Genomic DNA, 22,111 nt, shown 5'->3' on the forward strand with positions numbered 1-22,111 from the left:
AACAATTTGGTGGGAAAATTTTGGTGCCTTTGAGGGAAGGGGTGGATATGGGGGGAAACTGCCTGGCACGTAGCTGTCCCAAACCAGCTGGTGGTGGGGCATCCCCAGAGCTGCCATGGGGATGAGGACAGGCCTCACTGACCGATTGTACTGGCTGGGGGAAGAGAGAGCTCCTGGAAAACAGGAGCAGCCTGCAGTGCTGCCTGGCTCCTGTAGGCCCAGCAGATGGCTTAGGTCTCCAGGCCTGCCCAGTTGGCCAAAGCAATGGTAGTAGCTCAGAGGGCTTTCCCAGCAACTGGCATTTTGAATAAGGACTTACTCTAGGAATTAGGTTGACATTACATGATTCAGCTTTAATTAAAAACAGAGAAAAAATAGAAGAAAAACAAACAAAAACAAAAACCACAGCCCTCACAGCTTCAAGACTTGAAGGCTACAAACTCTAGATCTGATACCAGAAGGCCACTAAAAAGATTCCAGAATGTATTGCTCTAAAATCTCCTGAACCCATGGCTTTGCAAGCTTGACTCAGAACTTTGTACAAGCACACTCGGCAATACCATTAGACAAGGGATTGAGTCTGGGAGCAGGAAGGAGTCCAACACTCACCTATTTGCCATGGCACACGTGAGGCAGGCCAAGGTTTGCAGGCACACCTGCCAAAACACAGCAGAAGGCAGCCCAGGGCTGCCACGCTGTGCCCTGCCTTGGTTTAATGGCAGCAGCAACTGTGACAAAGGGCCCAAAGCTGGTCCAGGGAGATGCAGGAGATCTGACATTATTTATTAGTTTACTTGAGAGCCTTCCCGTGGAGGGAATGAATTGGGTAATAATTTGCCCTTCCATGGATTTCATAAAAGGAAGATCAGGTCTTTATTGTAAGAGCTTCCCCTGATAGAAATAAAAGGTGCAAAACATGGAAGTCCAAAAAGCCAGCACATACCTGGAAGGACAGGAGGGACAGGGGGTCAACTGCCTCGCTCACCCTGCTCTGCCCCAAGCAGCAGTGGCAGCTGTAGTCCTCCCTTAGAACAAGATGTGGGGAAAGGTTGTGGGAAGAGAAGGAAAGCACAGCTACCAAGAAAGGGAGAAGAGTGAAAAATGAAACTCTCCTGGGCTGGTTATATTAACCTGCAAGAACGGTGAGTGTAAAGGAAAAGAAACCAGCAGCACCCTTTTACAGGATCCCCAGCTAGCTTTAGGAAAACAGTTATATTCCCTCAGTGTTTTCCATGGTAACAACATTTTAAGGTCTGCAAAAATGCTAAGAAGCTGTATATGTACCATAGTGCTGTACAGAAATGGAGCAGCATTTCAGCAAATGCTTTACTATTGTGGTGAAGGGAGCTCCTCCCCACATGTATGCCAGCAGCACCCATGCTCTTACAAGGCTATTATAGAGCCTTCACCACCCTTCAACACACCATGAGTCCAGAAGTTTTGTTTAAAAGTCTACAGTAAATTGCATCATATCAGTTGTTTGTTTGTTTGTTTGTTTTCTGAATTTTGTGGGTTTTTTAGTCTTGTGTGTGGTTTTGGACCTGCTGTCCTAAGGCTGAGCCTAATATCTAATCTCTAAGCTCCCCTGGAAAGCCTACTTCATTCCTGTTTTCCTGGTGTTCAAACAAGGGACTCTGAGAAACGGACAGCCAGTAACTTCATTTCAGGGTGGTCATTTGGTTGCTTCTTGAATCAGGCAGCTTGAGATGCTTGAAAACAACTCAGTGTATCTCCCCCAGAGGATACATATACATCACATCTCTGATGTGTCTAAGCTCCCTTGGCCTCTGTCCAGGAACATCCAGATTTCCTGACTCATGGCAATGTACCCTGTCTGGTTGTACTTCATTAGCAGCAGCTCAAAAATCAGAACAGTATTATGCTGTTGCATAAGTTTTTCCAAGCAGTAAACAATAACACCCCACCACAAGCTTTATTACATTTATCTTGGAATTCAGGATCCCGAAGAGACTGCAGCTTATTATCTTCTTTAATTGTTACCCAAAAAGACTGCAAGATGTTATTTTTTAATAAATATTTTCAGGACAGATACATATCTTATTAATGAAATGTTCTGAAAGTGAAGAAAAAAATCCTACAGAAGCTACAATAAGATAAGAACGTTTCTTCCAACTGAGAAATATGGCTATGATTTTATATTATTTTATCAATATTGTTGTCATATCAGCACTTACGCACTAAAACACTGCAGGCAAATTTAGGGATGCAGAAGCTGAAAATAATTACTAGGAAAAAATGCATTGTATAGGTGTAATAACATACCTCTCAGTAAGTCCCATTCTAAATAGATCTTTACTTGCATTTCAGGTTTTTGTTTTGAACATTTTAAAAGCAGGAGCATTATCAACTGGCTCAAAGTAGGCTTGAAAATAAACAGTCTATGGCTATTAATGGGGTTCATTAAAAGAAAACTCTGTCTGACTCTAAGGTCTATTTTGGAGCTACGATTGCTCCACTCCCCTGCTTGTGGCATGATGCAGCTGCTCTTTCTTTAATATTTTTGCTGACAGCTACAGCTGACAGATAACATTTCAGTTCACCCCAACATCAATCCTATCTGAAGGCTCCCTTACTTAGGCTGAAAATGCTGGCTTCCTCATGGCTTTACCTGCATCACAGCACAGCTGTGTGGCTATGAAATTAGTCATATTGGTCGTTTATAATGGGGCACATATAGATGAATGGTAGCACACTAAAAAATAGGTTCAGGGAGCAAGGTGCAAAGACTGGGGAACCTGAGTGGGTTCAGCGAGAAGGGGACACAGGAATAAAGTAGCCAGTGTTTTACAACACAGTCTGTCTCTAAAAGGCTGCAGTTAAGAGTTTTATTTTTATAAAATACCAGAGGAGACGGGATTTTTCTAGCCAAGGGAGAACACCTTGGTGTTCATGTAGTCAAAGTGTGAGAGGATTTCCCAGCTTCGGGGTAGGCACAGCTCCAGCCGGGGTGAGCATTATGGATGCATCCAGGCCATGCTCTGGGGAATGCGTGAGCCATACCATGATTGCTGATGGTGCAGCAACAGCTCCTCATCTTTCCCTTGCTTCATCTCCCCTCCCACACTCTAAGAAAATATGCTCCTGGATCTGTGAATAAAAATAATAATGCATACATAGACATACAATATGTCAATTGCTATTTGTTGCCATACATTAGTTGTTGCCATATATATATTATCAAAGTAGTTTTTTATATTCATTGCTATTGTTAATGCAAAACATATTTTCTCCATCTTAATGCATAATCTGCTAGAAAACAAACTTTAATTTCTCAGTTCATACAAGTTTTTGGGTAGTAATCACTCTGTGATGCACACAAAGTGAACTTTTCACAAATATAACACCTTTCCTCCTAGACACAAATAAATAAATAAATAAATTATACTTGTTGCAGAGCTCCCAGTTCTGCCCTTGATCCTCCAAAGATGTAAGAGAGGGGAAGAAGAAAGTAGAGGATAAGTTTGAGAAGCAGACAGCAAGAAAGAGAGAAACCCAGACAGAATGGTGGGAGAGAGATACTGTTCAGTTAGTCCTTTAAAGGATTCCCAGGAAAATTAATTATGATTAAGTCTATGTATATCTTTGTACTTTTTGGATTGATGGTTGAACCTAAAAATAAAAATAAATAAATGCTTTGCTATATATATATATATTTTTTCAGGATTTGCAATGAGGCACATTAGTTTTTGTTTTCTTTAAATATTTTACCAGACAGCAAAATACTGTTTTTCTTATGGGGCTCCTCTAGCAAAATTTAAAGAACAGGAAGACAAGTGGGAGTTTGGAACCATGAAAAAAAAACACAAAGCAACCCACAAAGGAAAAGGTTAGGATACTTACTATGAGATAGGGATTAAATCACAGTCCTCCACCTCCCAAGAAAATACTTTAAATGTGAGTTATTCTAGGATGACTGCTTCATCATCTGCATAGAAAATTTTTCTACTTTATATGAAATACTTAGATATTTAATGGAGCAAGAGCAGACACTTGGGGAGACTCAAAGTTAAATGCAACATCATAGAGTTTTCCTTACGCCGTGCGACCCAACACTCAGTCACATCAAATACCTGGTTTGAATCGTGTGGACAATTTGAACAACAGTTTCTTTCTGTATAGTAAGAACTTAAAACAGTAATTGGCCTTGAAAGGGAATAGGGACCACTGAAAGAAGAGGACAGAAAACATTTTCTTACCAGTTTTCAGCCTCACTCTGATAGCACCTCTGGCTTCTTGTGGGAAAAAAAGATCAGACATAGCAAAAGGAACTGTTTCAGCAGTTCATACACCACATTTTCATTTATTTTCTCTGAAACTATATACTGAATTTAACCCGAATCTCCTTCAGAGTACACAATACCATGGTTTTAGGTGGGATGAGTTGTTTACTAGAAGATATCACCCAGCATAATTTCAGCTGCAGCATCTACTCAGGCTATTGTGCTCCCAGTCCCCCTGAAGTGGGAATCCTCATGCAGGTGCTCTGGCTTTTCTCTAGGCCACGGGAACTGATGACACCAGCAAATTTGGAGATTAACTTCATATTCCCATTTCTCTCCATAGATATAAGAAGAAAGCACAAGCCATCACTGAAAAAAAAAATATCTACCAGAACAAATAAATAATACAGTGTCATCGTGCTATCAACAAAGCAATAAAACCTAGGTTTCCTTAGCCACTATGAATCCAGCAGTGACAGTAGATTATGTAGCCTGTGATAGTCTAAGAAATACCTAGAGAATGTAGGGTTGAGTTTTAGTTTTGGTTTATTCTAAATCTCTTCTTTGGTACAATTCTTTTTTCCACAGGCTTATCAAGGGTGGTAAAACCTCAGCATTTTTTCATGCAGTTTGCTAAGTCTAGCAGAATCTTTCAGACTCTAACTGAAGAGTTGCATCTATGCAACTCCTAAAACCAAAACATTTATTTATTTATTTATTTATTTTGATTTATTTTATGGAAAGAAGGACTTTCTTAAACAGCTTGCATTAAAGCTTCATTGTAGTTTAATAGGTCAGAATTCCCAAGGACATCGCAGAGAAATCTGGCAGAGCGTCAGATAGGTTCATCTTAAAAATGCTGTCATAGAGCGTTACGGGCAGGAAAACATAAATTGCAGATGTTATGTTGTTTTATATATATATATATATATATATTCAGAATGCTGCCAAAATAGGTCATTTGCAGATCAAATAAAGGAAAAAACTTAGTCAGTTTGGCTGAAATTGTTGTAAGGAATATTTAGACATTTGTAAGGGCATCTAAAAATGAACTGTCTGTGTCAGCTCACCAATCTTCAAACCCTGTTCTTTTTTCATGTACTCTCTAAGAAATCATGTAATCCACTGAGAATATGATAGTGAATGTGAGAAAAGACACTGTTTCTGATGTTTCATTTACAAATGAAAATATTTGTAAAATATGAACTGTTAACAAAAGTTGTGTCTTTATTTTAGCATCTTTTAAAAAAGTTTTTTTGTTGTTTTGTTTTTTTTTTGTTTTTGAACACAGAAGGAAAGTAATTCATTTGTTGATAAGCAGTCTTAAACACAGCTAGATGCATTCTCAATCTCATCTGTTTAATTCTAGCAAGATAATGAGTTGATCTAAGTGAACTACTTCAGTTGCTTTATCTTAAATTTTCTGTGCGAGTCCTTCCTTAAAGTCATGGGAAATCTGGGAAAATCAGGATGTTCCATCCAAATACTGCTGTGAGGCTTACACTGATTTCTCTGACCCAGAAAATAATCTGAAACACTGTTAACAGAGGCATTTAAAGGATTTCTGTTAGTCTCTGTTTTGTCATAATGCTAGCAAAATATAGCTAATCAGCTCTGAATTAGCAAGAGATAAAAATTTGAAGTATAACCATGAGCAGATTTTAAGCTATATTAAAAGCCATGTGTGCCAATTGACTTGCAATGATGTTAAGCTGGGACAGAGAGGAGCAGAAATACTATGTAGCAAACTTATAGCAAGACGTCTATCTAAGTTTGCCTGACAATTTTCATTAAAATATCTAATATTGTATGAAACACAGTTGCTTACAACTTTGCCAAACTTCAGTTGTTCTGGCTGGACGTCTGGCTGAGTCTGAATTGTTTTTGGAAGTTCCAACTAAAATGCTTCAAGCATTTCCAAGAATGAGATGAGAAAAAAAAATGTTGTTTGCCCATGTTAAAACAATCCCACAACCATTTTGCTGAAGTTTTAATGTCTCCGTGATCCAGAGCAATCTACTGAGGTTCAGCTGGGTTACTGCTCAATGGCAAGGAACTGGCTTTTGCCATATCTGTAAAAATTATGGCAGGCTAAGAGCCACTGAAAAAAAAGCATTTAACGAAGGTGACCTGGTAGAGATTGGTAGCTAAATTCTCAGAATAGCCTGTGTATGCTGATGCCAATCCAGTTGCTCACACCTCACCTGTTGCAGCTGCCCTGTGCACATGCTGTTCCCATCTCAGGGGTACAGAGCTAAGCAGTGCCCTTGCCACCACTGAAGCCACAGTGCAAGAACCGAGGTGATGGATCTTGTTCCTCCTGTTTCAACAATTCTTCCTCAACACAGCTTGAGACACAGTGGAAAAAAAAAAAAAGTGTGGATGGCATGATTACCCTTGCCACTGGGAAAGGAGAGTGGGGAGGAATAGTATTGTGACAAGATGTTGTATAAGATTAGGTACCCATCAGTCAGGATCTCTTTGTTAATGATAGATATCATCCACCACCTTTGCCATGGGATGGAAACACTGTACACTGCTTTTATTGGCAATTTGGATCTTCAACTGACTCATTCGGAATCAACATTATCTCGGTTCATGTCTCTTTGTGGTCAGAGCTTTGTTATTGCTCTCTTTGGCACTCACCACTGCCCACCAAACTGGACATCCCTCTGGGTCTCAGTGTCCACCTTGACTGACCTGCCAGCTGTGAGCTCTAGAAGTGCACTTCTCCGTTCCCTCTCCAACAGCTGCAGCAGCTCAGAGCTAAGCATCACCCATCTGCATGGCACCAAACTTCCCTGCAAGGCTGTCTTCTCAAGTCTCCCCTTTGGATTTGGGCATGGGGCATGCTCCTGAGGTGATTTGCTCAGGCTGTTTTACTTGTGTAGGAGCAGCTAAGGCAGCTGCTATTCCCATATTTGCCATGCTCACTGTTCTCTTTCTCTCTGCTGTGTTCCCCCTCAGGAATTCATCCCATCTGACTGTACCATCTGTCTGAGCACTTCTCATTTGCTTGCCCCCCTCTCAAAAAACAGGGCTTTGCAGTTCTGTTGTGGCTTTGTAGAGTAACAATATGCGTTTCCACTTTTCACAGCTGTACCTTTATTCGAAAGCAATGTGGTAATGGCCATACAGAACCTGTTAAGAATTTGTGGATGACACCTTGGCTATGTCTGTTATCAGGAAATTAGACAATGCTAGTGCCACTTCTCTGACCCTGAGTGCAATTGTCACTCCGTGGTCATACCTAGTCCTCAAACCTCCTTAGCCTTCAGAGTAGGTTGTCTATGTCCAGTCTGCCAGCCCCCAGTGAGGCTGGTCCCCAGCCAGGGCCAGTTCCAGAACCCTTCCAGGAAGACCAATGGTTGGGCTGTGCCAGCATTTTACCCGAGCCCTGGCACTGTTTATCCTGCTAGTTTAGACATAATCCTCATGTCATACTCATCTGAGCACATCGGATGCCTGGGATCATCTGAACAATCACATGAAACCTTTTCTGCATTATAAAGAAATACTTTATTATTATTGAATCAGACTTCTCTGAGATCACACATAGAATGACTGCTTTCCAAGAATATTTTGAGCATCCAACACTGGAAAATTCTAACATTGGAAAAAAATTTGTGACGTGTTTAACTGAATGCACCTTTGTTTGCTTTCTGCTGTTCTGCTTTGAATGTCTGTTTCCTTGTCCTCCTTTTATTAGATGAGCTTTAAAAAAGCATAAAGCCTGGGGACAAATGTTTCCACCTGAGCTATTGTTGTTAATGAGCATAGCAGATGATACTTTAGTCAGATGAGACAAAACTAATAACACTCCATTGGGTCTTCTTAGTTCTTCATGGACAAGCAGTGCTTACAGCTACAGGCATAGTTGTGCACAGAATTTCTCAGGACTGGCTTTACCTCTTTTCAACAGGAAACATAAGCAGGGAAAAAAAATGTCTGCAGAAATGCTTATTTTAACCATATGTGGTTTTGGAGGACTGACTTTTATTGAACTGCAGTTCAATGAGTACCATAAAAAACTCATACAAGCAATTCTAAGCTCTGTCAGAGAAGAGAACAGTAATTCCTTGATACATCAAAGGCTAAACTGGAAACAGCCAACAAGCCAACCAGAAACTCAAGTAACCGGTTTGTACTCTTGGCTTCATCACAAGAGACCACAAAGCTTTAGGTAGTGGCAATGTCACGCTCTGCTGAGCTTTCTGTATTGTTACATGCAGGACTAGAGCATTGGGATGTGCAGTAACTCATAAGGATTTGATGCCAGCTGAATCCCTTGCCCTTCTCCCCTGTGAGAGGACAGAGGCAGTGCCTTAGAGCCCAGGGGTAGCTCCCTGTTTGTGAAGCAGAACCTCAGAGGCAACTATGAAGTGATCGCATGAAGTCAAAGACTACTCCTTGCATGTTTCCAGTGCCCCACATACAATGCACATTTTCTTAATGTTAGAAATCACAATTCTAAATCAAAGCAAGAAGACTTTTATCTGCCAACATCCTCATTCAAGATCCTTCTCCAAGAGCTGATGAAATCATCTGACATAAAGCAGAGCAGAGGCTGTATTCTTTGCAGAGATTTGAGTGATGCATATTTTACCAACTCTGCCATGAGAATGGCATTTTTGAACAAAACTGCAAAGTGAAAGAAGACATAATTTTAAAAATATGCTTATGTAGAACTTTAGCTGTGATATACACTGTGAACATTGCTAGTGATTTCAGATACTAGAGTATTCTGAAGCAATTCAATACAGTGTTAAATTGCAGCTTGGAAAATGTGCCCTATGTTTCCACTACTTTTATCTTGAGTAGTCTTTCGGGTGTAATAAAAATTTGGATACAGGTTGTTTAGAACCAACAACTCCAGCACTAATTCAGCTGAAATGTTTCTGAGGAGCAAATGTTGCATAAATAAATACAACTGTCTGAATATACATGTGATGAAGATCCTTGCTGTTCAAGATACCTTTAATTTTTAGGCACTTAAGGCATAACTGAAAGCTTACAGGTATTACTGAAAAGAGTGTTGTGACATCTGAGCCATGGCATGCAAGTCATTTGCAGTGACAAACAACTTTCTCTACCCTTCTTTCTGTCCATGGGAAGAGTTGATTTTGGATTTAATTGAAGGGTGAGGCAAGTGCTTTTGAGATAACGTTTTGCAGTTCCCTGCTGCTCTGTTCTTATTTTCAGGCCCATTAAATACTGTTTTGCAAGAACAGCTTTCTCATTTGAACCGCCCAGTAATGACAACAAATTCTTGTGGTTTAAGGCTAACGTGAGCCAGTTCCAGAGCACCTGCCAGGAGATATGATTTTGTGTACCGCAGCTGAGGATACAATTAGCTTGTATTGTTGCAGAGTATGAATTATAGTTTTTATTCTAACGTAGAAGTCTTTCGCATTCGGACAATGAAGGAAACATAACATGTACTTTCAAAAGAATTCAGTGAAAGCATCCTTGGAAAACAACACTTTTCATGTCGGTAGGGCAGCGGGATAAATGACCCTGCTTTCAAGGGTCCCAGCCAAGCCCTAGTAATTTAAAAGAGCTGAGCATCAAGTCCTTCAGATTTAGCTTCGCATCCTGTCGTAAGGAATCAGATGAAAACAGAGAAGTTTGCTAAATTAGCAGTAAGCCACTGACAAATTTTCCCAAGGTAAGGTTTAAGTTTTTTACTCTCTTTTGGCCAACCCCTGCAATTCAGTGAACTTGAGGGAACTCCACAGCATAATTTGTGGCAGCCAGGGACTGCATTTGTGCTCTGCCCTGGAAAAACAAACAAACAAAGAAGCAAACACACAGACCGATGGCTGAAAACAGATAGCCAGGGAGATCAAGTACAGGGCAGGAATACAAAACTTCTGAGCACTCTCACTGCCTCCAGCTATTTGCAACTATAGAGATTGCTTGAAGCTGATGTGGTTTATCTGATAGCAACAATAAGTATTTCTCCCAAGTATTTCTCCAGTCTCCCTCTAAGCCATGTGAACTTCTTAATCCAGAGGGGAGGAGCTCTTCAGAGCTGCTATTCAGTGTGAGAAGAACCACCTCATTTTGTTTGTCTGCAGAGACTTTCTGAAAACTTGTACAAACTAAAAATAACCAGCCAAAGGGAGCAGGTGCCAGGAAGCGACAGGAGCATGCACTAATTTTCTACTAGGACTCTATCCGTTGGAAAGAAGTCAGTTACCTGTCTTCCTGGCTTCCTACAGGTAGGCCTCCTGGCCTCCTACAGATAGGCTGAGCTCTGCTGAGTGCTGGATGAGCAAGTGTGAAGGCCGAGGCCCTTGAGATGCACAGAAACGATCAGATACTTCTGTGAGATTGTTGAAGACAGGTTTTCTGATGAATAAAAAGCCTGCATGTGAATTCTTCCCATGGGGTCAATATCTAGAACTAGTACTCTAAACTTTTTTGTCACCCCTAGAGTGTTTACCTCCAACATTTCAGGGGATTAGAGGCAACAGCAGTCCCTAGGGAGGTTCTACTGTACGTAAACCAGCCATAAAATAGACTTAAAGGCTATCGTGCTGGAGATTCCTTAGTGAAGCTATCTCTTGTATCTGATACACAAACCTTAGTGCAATAATGTGGCCTACTAGGATTTTCTTAGACACCTTTCAGGGCCCTGACATCTCTTCATTGACTGACTAATGAAATTAGTTCATGACCTTTGCCTTATCACTGTTAAGGAGCTCTGTGTAGGCTCTGTTTGCCAAGATACCCTGGTGCTTTTGTTACATGAATTTGTGTCTTTTAGGAGTTCCACCACAACCACTAGTTCATTCCACGGAAACAACAGAGAAGTCATGAGAAAATACAGACTTCTGTTTACTACCAGCCTGACCCATCATCACACAGGCATGTTAAAATGCTGTGTTTTAATCAGCTCTTGCTAAGTATATCAGCCATGCTTAATTTATCTTCTCTAAATCAATCCAGTTTTATTGGACATGGAAATTATTTAGTTTATGGATTAGGGAAATTGGCCTATTTACACAGTAAAATACATATAAGTCATTGAGAAAGAAAAATAGAAAATGCCCGACCATCTTCTTCTTCTTATTTTTTTTAAGACTTTAAGAAAAATCTATAAATTTTCAACTAAAGAGTAGCGTAAGTCAACGTTACTGTTTTAGAATTGCATTAGTGTATTTACGATGAAATAGTGGAAAAGTAGAAAAGAGAGTGAACATTGCTTTAAATTGTTAGGTGACAGTGATTTATGTTACTTTTCATGTGAGAGGAAAACAATAAAAATTAGCAGTCTGATGAAAAAAAAAATCAAAGGAGTACATTTTGAAAAAAAAAAAAAAGTTTCCATTTTCCCCTATGTATGAAAAAATGTTCCAGAACATCAGCCTGTTATCAGTCTTCATTTATTCATGACAAGTTTGTTTCTGAAAGTATTTGGAGCACATGAACAGTTTCTGTTCAAAACAAGGACTACTTTTCCTTGACATAAAAGTCAAGTTTAAAGAGGAAATTAGATTGTGGGGATGTATATACGTGACATACAATGCTGTCGTAAATGGGGAGCTTGAAAAATGCATATCCTTTCTGATTGTATCCTTATAAATATATAATGAGAGTAGAAACGGATGCTATGATGAAAGTCACTAACATTGTCAGCATTAAAAGTGAAACAGGGATTGCTTTGTTAAGAGAAAAATGTATAAAGGAGGCATGAAGGGAGGATATTGAATAAGGAGGCTGAAGAAGATGGATGGATGCTCCTTCACAATGCATGAGTGAACATACATGTGGTAAAAGCAAAAGGCAACAAAATTAAAAGCAACAACAACAGCAACAACATGCAAAGCTATGTAGACAAACACATACGTAAATGGGTGCTTGTTTTTCAGAGTGCTTGATTAAAGCCAGAAGCTTAGTATGCTTTCAAAGGATTTTTTTATATTTATAGGGAAAGATGTTAAAAGTCAATAATGCAAGTCCTAAGCCACCCATTAACTGATGACAATGGGGAGATGTTTTCCAATCTGCTGGATCCTTTCTTTCTGAGCATATCATACTGAATCTGAAGAGCTGAAACTAGCATTTTTCACAAGAAACTGGTGAGAGATTTTTAACTTTACTTGCTGAATGAACTGGTAATAACAAACCCACTTTGGGTGGGATTAGGGTGAATAAGATTAAGATAAAATCTTATAGTTATGTTTTGGGCATCTTCATAGTAAAATTTGCCTTCACTGTGCTAATATATTTTATATCAAGATAGAATGCTGGTAATTCCTGTAAAAGTTTTGTCAAGGAGTGACAGGAAAACGAACATATACATAGCTCCATTGCGGCAGTAATTTTGTTCCATTCAAGGTGTATGTATGTCTGTGCATTGAGAAAAAATACCTTTTGTAAATGATTGATTTTATGTAAAAATGCTACTGGCTTTGGCAAAAGTAGACTTTTTCCAAACTTTTGTTTTATTTTTATTTTTCCTGCAAAGAAGTTTTCTGCTCTGTAGAAGTTCACAGCTTTTTGCTTCAAGCTCAGCATAAGCTATCTTGTAAGCATGAGAAAACTGAAGTTCTGTACAGTTTCTACCAAAACAGACAGCAGACAGCTCTCTTTTTAACAAAAAGTCTTTCCTCTCACATGTACAACCCATGCTATGACCAAAGTAAATGAGAAACAATCATAATTCTGTTCCTTTGGCTATATCTTTTGGAAACCCTCCAACATAAAATGCATTAGCAGAAAAATGTACTTGTCCTTAATTAATTTATAGCTTAGAGCAGAATACCAGAAATAACACTTGCAGTTCAGATACAAAGGTTTTAAAGTCATGGATAAAATATTGTATGAAATTTGTAATAAACCTTAAATAATTCTGGAGGGCAAATAAAACTAATTATCAATAATCCTAGGAATTTCTGTCATGGAAAACTGCATGTAAAAGATGTTTATCTTGTAAAACATTTAGATTCTATTGAATTTATTGTCATTTTGGGAGACAAAATTATTTAAGTTTTTCCACTACCCTGAACAAGTACATTTACTAAACTGAACTATTTGGGGAGTTTTGTTTTTGTTTTTGGTATTTTGTTGTTGTTTTAAATAGCTTGAAGTATATAGAATATTCTGTAATATCTTGTTCTGAAGCATGCATGCTAGAAGGTTACAGAATCTGTATTATATAGTACAGCTTTATTCAGGAACATGGGAATAGAAAGGGTATAATGGATCATCACATTTATTCTCCTAATATTGTAGAAATCACACTTTATAAACCCCCTTAATAAGTTTATCAGGTTTCACTGTGTTGTTAGGATTTTTGCTGCTGTTTCTGCAACTGGAAAGTTGTTCCCAAATCTCAATGCTCCAGGTGAGAACCTGGAGCACAGAATAAATTCTGGCCACTCTGTGCCGTTGGGTTCCCTTGCCAACACTGTCATGTAGTTTAAATGGCTTTTCTATCTCCCTGATGTTTCCCTCCCTGATATATTTATAGACGGCAACTGGATCACTTAACAAGCCCTTATTTTGCTAAGCTAAACAAGTCAAGCTCTTCATTATCTCTTCTCATATGATAGGTTCCCTCTTCCTCAGTCACCCTAGAAGTCCATCTTTGTTCCTCAACAAGTCTGAGGTAATGTGCTACAAATGACAAAGTACAACAGTCTTGTATAATAGCGTAATAAAAGAAGCTATAGCAAACAGAGTAATAATTTCAGGCTTGCAAGGATGTGCAGTGCCAAATATTTAGGAGATTGAGTAAAGGTTTTGAAATCTTCTAAGGGGATATTTATTAGAAAGAATGCTTTTATCTAAGCAGTTGATTGAAATAGCAGTATAAAATGTTTTAGGGTTTAATCAAAAGCTGGGAAATCAATGATAATCATGACTTGGTTGAGAGTTTCAGCCAGCTCAGTATGCAGTTGATTAGACTTGTGACAGCAATCACAGAAGAAAGGGGTCTGAGATTTTCAAATATTATTTCACAGTAACTGAGAAAATTCCTGTGAATGCTATATAGAATGTGATAAATCTTTCCTGGAAAAGCCACAGTTGTATTCATATGATGTCTTTAAGAAATTTCAATGGAAGACTTCAGCTGGTTCCTTGGAGTGAGGGCTTCAGAGTGGGGTCCTTGTTGATTACAGGCACTGTAAAGCAAAGGGAGTGTGGGGATAACTGATCCCACCACCTCTAAGGACGGTAGAGAAAAGGATATTAGATCACATCCAGTACCTCCTGGTTTCTTGTGTGATAGCTTCTTGGAAATCTTCAGGAAAATCATGACTCCCAGCTGTTAAGGCTGTGACAGTTATCCCTTGTACTTGTTTGTTTGTTTGTTTGTTTTAATCCTTCCTGAATCAATAGTTTCATCAAGTCATATGAGTAGCTTTGTACAGAAACTTTTTCCTAGTTGTGCTGAGCCTGCCATCCCAGAGCTTGGGGCCATAGTCACTTGTGTAGGATGCATCTTAGTTTGGAGATGAGAGGGATTTTTTTGTACTGAAATCCTTTTTTTTTTTTTTTTTTTTTTTTTTTAGGAATTAACACACTAATTTCCTTTTAGCTTTTCTCTGTCCCCTAAAGAAAAAAAAGGGATTTTATCATACACTGTAGAAAAAGAGAAGCACTACTTTTAGCTGGTACATGTGCACATAAAGATCAGTGAAAATGAAATGCTCTTAAAAACACAAGCTAACAAGGGGATTCCCATCTGTGGTTAGGAGCAAATCAATACATGCTGAAGAAAATACATGTCACGGCACTGCACAGGTGGCCAGGGGCTGGGAATGGTGGGCTCCTGGCACCTCCCTGGGGTCGGGGACAGGCTGTGGACCCGTGGGTGGGCCTGGCTCAGTGGGGCCCATGGCTGAGCGTGGCTGGGCTGTGGGGAACTGGATCCGGCCTTGCTGCAGCCTCACTGGGGCAGGAGGTGACAGCCCCGGGGCTGTCTGGGATCCTGGGCCCTTGGGGCCCTGATGATAAATTAGATGGAGCTGCAGTTGTAAAAAATGTTTCTAATTGTAACGGTAAAATAAAGCCACAGAATTTGTACACATGTCCATATGATGCAAAATACCACCAATATGATTGAGCAGTCAGTGGTAAGAAAGGAAATTTCATCAAAGCTGTCATTAGAGTATCTTGGTCAAAATGCCAAAGAAGACTTCAGCTTTCCTCCTGCTAAATTTGGTTCCCCACTCCATGGTTTCTCCCTACCAGGGAGAAAGGGATATGCATATGTGAAAGAGGAGAGCTGAGACAGGGTTTCTCCAAAACAGATTTATAGATAATCGGTAGCTTCACACCACTATATTGAGAGTAAGACAAAAAAAATTAACCTATTTACATTTATTGAGTTAAATTGTCATATCTGCACACCTCATATTTTGATGTCATTGCCTGGTTTTAAACCACATCTTCTGTGAACAAGTTTTTTTGAAAACTATGCACCAAGCCACTATTTTGCATTCAGTAAATCCGATTAAAAAAAATCATTTAATCAGATTAAATAAATCGTTTAAGCTGATGAAAATCTGCAGTGATTGTGTAAACTCAAAAGAATTGAGACTCTTCAAGAATAAAGTAAAAATTTGGCCCATTATACCTTGGTCCACTCTTTTTGTAATTTTAATAGACTAGCATGAGATGATTGACACAAAACTGTTCTTTCTTGTAATTTTATGAATTGCACTGAAAATTAGGCTCTTATGAGTACATGGCTCACTTTCTTTTGTCAGCTCTATATAATTGCATGCTAACATTTAAATACAATAATCTTGCTGCTTCGTCTTTTCAAATTCATTAGAAAACTTTCACTGACTCTTATGAAGGACAAACTTTTTGTAGGGCAAAAAATTAATTTCTGTAAATCCCATGTTCCTCATACAAATTATCTCCAAATTGCCTCTTGTAAACTGCCATGTCAAATGTGATTCAGAGCTTGTGGGTATAACAGTGAGATAACCCGAGTCCTTGTGCTTGTAGCAAATGTTTTGTATAATAAATAAATTACTAAATAAATAAATGCTCTACTTCCTTCTAGAACTTGCAGTTCAAGACTGAAGTTTCCAAAACAAATTTTCAGGAAAATTTAAATATTTGTCAATGAAATAATCTGTAAAGCCAAGTTTAATTTAAGGGGTTTGCACCAGTTTAATTGTGATTACATCTGGTTAAGACATCTTTACTGTGTCTGTGCTTACATTGCTCATAATCCAGTTAATCATGTTCTGTCAATACAGAGAAGGGACAAAAGCCATCTGCAAATGCCCAAATGATATTTACTGTTTTGCAAGAATTCACATACAGTTTGTTGAGAAATAATGGGGAAATGTGCCATACACTGTTCTAGCTTCTTTAAGCCTAGACACCATAGTGGTCCTGCTTTATTCCTTAAGTGTTAATCCCCCCATATGTCTGCATTGTTATTAGGAGAATTATATAATTGATTTAAATAGCAGTCAGTCTCTCAATGTCGCCTATACTTCCATCCTTCCATGGTTGTTGGAGGTGTCACCATGGCCCCAGCCTTATTTGCCTCGCAGGCTGTGCAAGAAGCTGGTTTGCAGCTCCTGCTGTGCTGCTGATTGCCCAGCTTGGCCAGCCAAGGGAGTCTGTGCAGTATGTGCAGTGTGACTACTGGATGGGACAAGCAGGGGAGCTTACATCTCTGCAGTCATTTAATCATCATCTGCAGTCATTTCATCATTGTATTGCACTCTATATATTCTGCACAGCTAGGCTACTCAGTGAGGAACCCAGTGTATTACCTACAGCTTTTTTACTTCACTTGTTACAGCTACTCTCTTTTGGGAGGAGAGTTTTACTTGGTATTGATTGCTAAATTAGAGCAGAAAGTGGAAACTTGTGGCACCAGCTCAGAGGGAAGCAGCAGGAGTGCAAGGTTTTACTGCCGGGATTGGTATTTCTGTATCATATCTTCAGGTGCATCACCTGGTGTTCTGAATTCTGTGCTCTGGCTGTGGAGACACCTAGATAAAGTCAAAGGGAATATTTAAATTATATATATACATATACATTTTCAAGCCATTTTAAACCTGGAAGTCTGTGTTTTCCAGCTGGCCTACTGACCAGCGGCTGAGCAAGCATACGATACTGCTTCTCCATTTTGTCATTTTTTTGTCAGCCCCTGAGCTTTATCTTTTCTCCAGGGAGCGGCAGGGACCCCAGTCAGCCCCAGGTGGGAGCAGCAGAGCGATGGCACAGGGACAGCTCCATCCTCGACCCCCTCCTACCCCCTCCGGACCTAGATTCTAGCGAAGCCACTGCTCTGGAAGCATCCCTCGACACAGGTACTGCTGCACACCACGGGCTGCCCGGCCAACACAACATTTAGGAGTTGCAGTTGCAATAGCATGGCTGGAAAGCAGCTCTCGAGGTTCCTGCAGATGTCAGCTCCAGGAGGTGAACAAAATAACTTGTCATCTGCTGCCTTTCAAAGGCTCATTGGAACTACAGGGCTGTCAGAGCCCTCAGGGATTGTTGAGGATTATCAAGGACACCCTGAATGTACAATGTTTTCGTCTAAAACCTTTTAGCATATTTTTTTTTAGTTCATAATAAGCATCCTGAGTTAAGGAATTAGTGTAAAGATGAACCCTTCAGCAGGCACCACTGACTCTAATGACCGCATCAGATGCCTCAATATTGTTTGGGATTTTGCCTATCTTTTAAAAGTCCTGTTGCTAGAATTATATTGGTTATACAATACTCTTTATTTCCAGTTTTAAAATGTCTTGTGGTGCTGGAATGTACCTTGAAATTGAGAACCCAGATCAAAACCTGGAAGGCAACCACTGACTAGTTTTCTAAAAATCACAGAACTTTAAGCCTAGTATCATATCATATTTTGAAATGTCTGACTCATTTGGAAAGCTTGGGATTGTGTGTATTAATTACAGCCCCAGAATATCTATCTTAACAATCAGAAAGCAGCTCCATTTGTAGTCAAGGATTGCAAACACAATCTTCCTGGAACTGAAAATTGTACATTGTGCAATTTTTATGGCTTGTATAGCTTTTCTATTTTTAGTGGGTTGAAACCTGCAATACATCTTATAATCCTCCTTATACTGTCATTCATAATGCTAATTTCCAATAACTTGGCATAACTAAGTTTCTATCTTAAATTTATATAGTTACTATTTTACCTAACAGTGCTACACAGAGAAAATTTTATTTTTCTCTGGCACAAAGCAGATTCGAGTACAGTTAATGGTGTGTTTCTAGTTAAGAGATTTTTTAATCAGATTTAACACAGTATCTTCTGTTTTATTTAAAAATGTGCATGTGTTATGAAGTTCAATATATTTTCAATTACTTGAAAAAATCATTTATTTAATCTTTCACCTTTTTAGGCATTTGGAACAGTTTCTCTGAGATTTGGGAAAGCCTAATAAACTTATGCTTTTCAGCTTTTAGGAAGATACGATGGGAAGAACAATTCTGTTGTGTTTTTTGTTTTGTTTTGTTTTGTTTTCCTTTTTAGAAATACCTCTTCAAGGTACAAGAGATCATTACATGACAAGTTTTTATACACAACTGTCCAGTCTTGTTCTTGTTAACCTAAACAGAGATAATGCCATGTATTTGGCTACCTGTAGAAGCCAACTGCACAACATTTTTTCATACCGACCTTGAGTGCAGGGGAGATGTGTGTGCTGCTGGCACACCAGTCTGTGGCATAATGCTAAATTCTAGGTTCTGACAATATTTTTATTTTCTAGGCTTTATTATCCATCAAATTATAATCCATTAGCTATCTTAAGTCACTCACACGGCAAACTCACAGCTATACAGAGACTTTCTTAATATTGCCATTTCGTCGCAGGTCAGTTTAATAGCCCTAGAGCCAACTGGCAAACTACTGAGTGATTATTTTTATTATTTATGCAATTTCTTTGACATACACTCAATGATGTTGTATGGGAAGAATTTAAAGGATGTAGTAGGATATGAGCTTTTGAAATTAACTTTGATTAAGTGAATTACAGAACTTAATGAGGAGGCCAGTAATATTTTAGGTGTTTGACTGAGTTTAACGATTACTCTAAGGCAGTGATATTCAAATACTATGCTGATTAAAGAAAACCAGAAAATGTGACTGGATAGAAATGAACATGAACTGATGAATTCAACTTAGCTTCCTAGCTGATAAATATTTTAATAATAAACAAGTGCATATATTCCTCAAATTACAGTTAGTTTAGCAGAGTCTTTCAGGTTTAAGGATATAAAATATCCTTAATAATTTGGTAAGGAAATATATATTTAACTTGAGGACTTTGTCCTGACTTTTCTGAAATCCTTTTGAAGTATCCTCAGCGTATATTCAGCAGAGGCTCAGCTGGCTAGTCCGAGCCTGCTTTTCCTGGACTGTTGTGCTCACCAGTCGGCTGCCCTGGGCTGTGGTTTAACTCTCAGCTGGGCAGGGCTGAAAAAATATCTTTCACTTCTGAAATTCCTGCAGTGTGCATGTGAACAAATACAGATAAGGAAAAGCTCTTATCTGTGGGCCATGCAGGGTATAGCAACAGGAAAGAGGTTGCACTCAAAGTTCACTTAGACATTTGCATGAGGTATAGGAACACAAGACAGCTGGGAATAAATTGTGGGGGTGGCAAAAAATGAGCATGTGAGAATAGTTTCTGTTACATCGTTTCTTCAGATAGCTAAAAGAGCACCATAATATGAAGAGATGAACTTCCTTCCTCACAGGAGGAAAACAGGTTAATCTTCCTTTCTCCAGACCCCAGGTGAGAAGCTAAAAAGCAATAACAATATCATTTTGAGCAATTCAGACAGAGGAAGAAAAGTTAGGCTTTTGATCATAACCAGCATTTATACCTCTTGTTGCACATAATCAATGGGATTTCAGTATCCTTATTACCTTTAAGATCAATTCCCATCCATTACAACAACAATTTGGGAAAGAGAGAGAGTTTTATTTGAGGTTGTCCTGAGGCACTGTTGGGGAGGGGACCTGATGGTCTCTGCCTTCCTCACAAGCCGCAGGGTTTTGCTGTCCCGTGCGAGTCACAAATCTCTGCCTCCCGAAGCATCCCGCTGCCTGGGCCAGGGGCTGGCTCCCTCCCCGTGGAGCCAAGACGGGACAGAGCTGCCAGTGCTGCCCACCCGACCACAGCACCACCTTGCCAAGGCTGCAGGTCTGCCGCACAGTGCACCGGAGAAGCAGCCCAAAGTAACTTCTCAGTCACCTACACTTCCTTGAAGGCAGCTGAAAAGTATTTAAGTAAACAAATAAGTAATGCTGAGACATTACATAAGTGCTGGGAAAAATATTTTCTCAGACTATTTTTCAGTAACTGAAGAGAAACAGTGATTTCTCTTTTTATATGCCACTTTCTTACGTGACTCCTTTATCCGATTTACCAATCAGACTTGCAGATGCCTCCCCCCGGCTTTTTTGGGTAGTGACCAAACTTTTTGGCGTCTTTATGAAAAGTCAAGTCAGCCTTTGCAATCTGCATTAAGAGACCCAGTGAGGCTATGACATTTAGAGGCACCCACCAGTTTCTTTCAGCAACACTGAGAACCAAATTGCTTTTCTGTCATCTGTCTCCTCATAAGAAATAGGCATTTGAAAAATTTATGATGATTTTTTTTTCAGATTTACCTTCATTGCCAAAACTGAGTCTCTGATGTATTTCACTTGCTCTAACTAAAAAAAATAAAATCTAACAGATCCATTGCTTATTGCTGTTTCTGTAATTATTTGTTTTGGACAATAATAGACAAATTCCTCCCCTGCCCCAAGTTATTCCCTCAGAAGGAGAGTTCAGCATAAGGATTTGTGGCTGGATAGTCAAATGAGCTGCTTTCCTATTTAGGTAACCCAGTAAGAGTGAGTTTTTGGCTGTTTTGGATACTTTTTAGAAACATTGGGTTCTCTACTTCTCTCAGCCAGAAGTGTCCCTGAGACAGCAGTTTGTGTGCTGATGCCTTGTGGAAAATCCACCCCCAAAGCACAAGACACTGAGTTTGTAACTTCATTAATGCAACACTGATTATAGCAGAGACTGTGAGGGTAAAGGGGAGCATAGTCTCCGTCATGTCCTAATTTTTGCCACCAAGTAGGCACTCTGTCAGATGCTGATAATGAGGTGCCAGACATGTGCCCTTGCCTCCCTGCCCAGCAGCAAACCCAGCCTTCATGATGTTATGCTTATATATATCCAGCTCCAGTTTATCACCTTGCCAACAGAAGTGCCCAGGGGCACAGCCTCTTTAGTGGTGGCCCTAAGGGGTAAAGCTGAGCCCTCCCAGCACTTTCCAGGGGCAGGATGCAGCAGTGTCCTCCAGCCAAGTCTTCTCACAGGGGTGCTGGAGCATCCTCTGCCCACCACCTTTTTCCATGGAAAGAGTCAGGGGATGCTTTCTGTGATAGGCAGGAGCCATGGTGGTCACTGAAGCTGCATGACCAAGGATGGTGACAATCCTGAAGTCTTGAGATAGCCTCAGAGAGCTCAGGCTCCAGAGAGCTCAGGCTCCATAAAGACACTGCAGATTACAAATGAAACCTAAAGCCCTAGTTCAGTCATGGAAGTGAGATGCTTAAAGCTGAACAGTGTGACTTTGTGCCAGTGCAGAAGATTTTATCTTCGTGTAGGCTTGTAAAACACCCACTCCATTTATAGAAGCTCTTTTTAATATCTTTCTGTGGCTCTGAACTGAAATTACTTTCTAAGAAAACAGCTAACGTATTTTTACTCTACCCTAGTGGCAAAAAAAAAGAAAATTCATCTTCTCCTTTCTTTTCTTTTCTTTTTTCTTTTCTTTTCTTTTCTTTTCTTTTCTTTTCTTTTCTTTTCTTTTCTTTTCTTTTCTTTTCTTTTCTTTTC

General features: G+C 39.5%; 1 protein-coding gene across 6 annotated transcripts in view; it reads left to right on the forward strand.

Annotated features, from left to right (window-relative positions):
• FILIP1 (filamin A interacting protein 1) overlaps positions 1–22,111 on the forward strand; it is a 121,569-nt gene that overhangs the window by 27,120 nt on the left and 72,338 nt on the right. For 2 of the 6 annotated variants that reach the window (XM_035320584.1, XM_035320583.1), the window contains exon 2: positions 17,402–17,542. The exons of the other annotated variants lie outside the window; for them this stretch is intronic. The gene's annotated coding sequence lies outside the window, so the exon portion shown is untranslated. The remainder of the gene's footprint in view (positions 1–17,401; positions 17,543–22,111) is intronic. 6 annotated transcript variants of the gene reach the window in all.

Source organism: Oxyura jamaicensis, chromosome 3 (assembly GCF_011077185.1).
Source record: "Oxyura jamaicensis isolate SHBP4307 breed ruddy duck chromosome 3, BPBGC_Ojam_1.0, whole genome shotgun sequence".
NCBI classification, from domain to species: Eukaryota; Metazoa; Chordata; class Aves; order Anseriformes; family Anatidae; genus Oxyura; species Oxyura jamaicensis.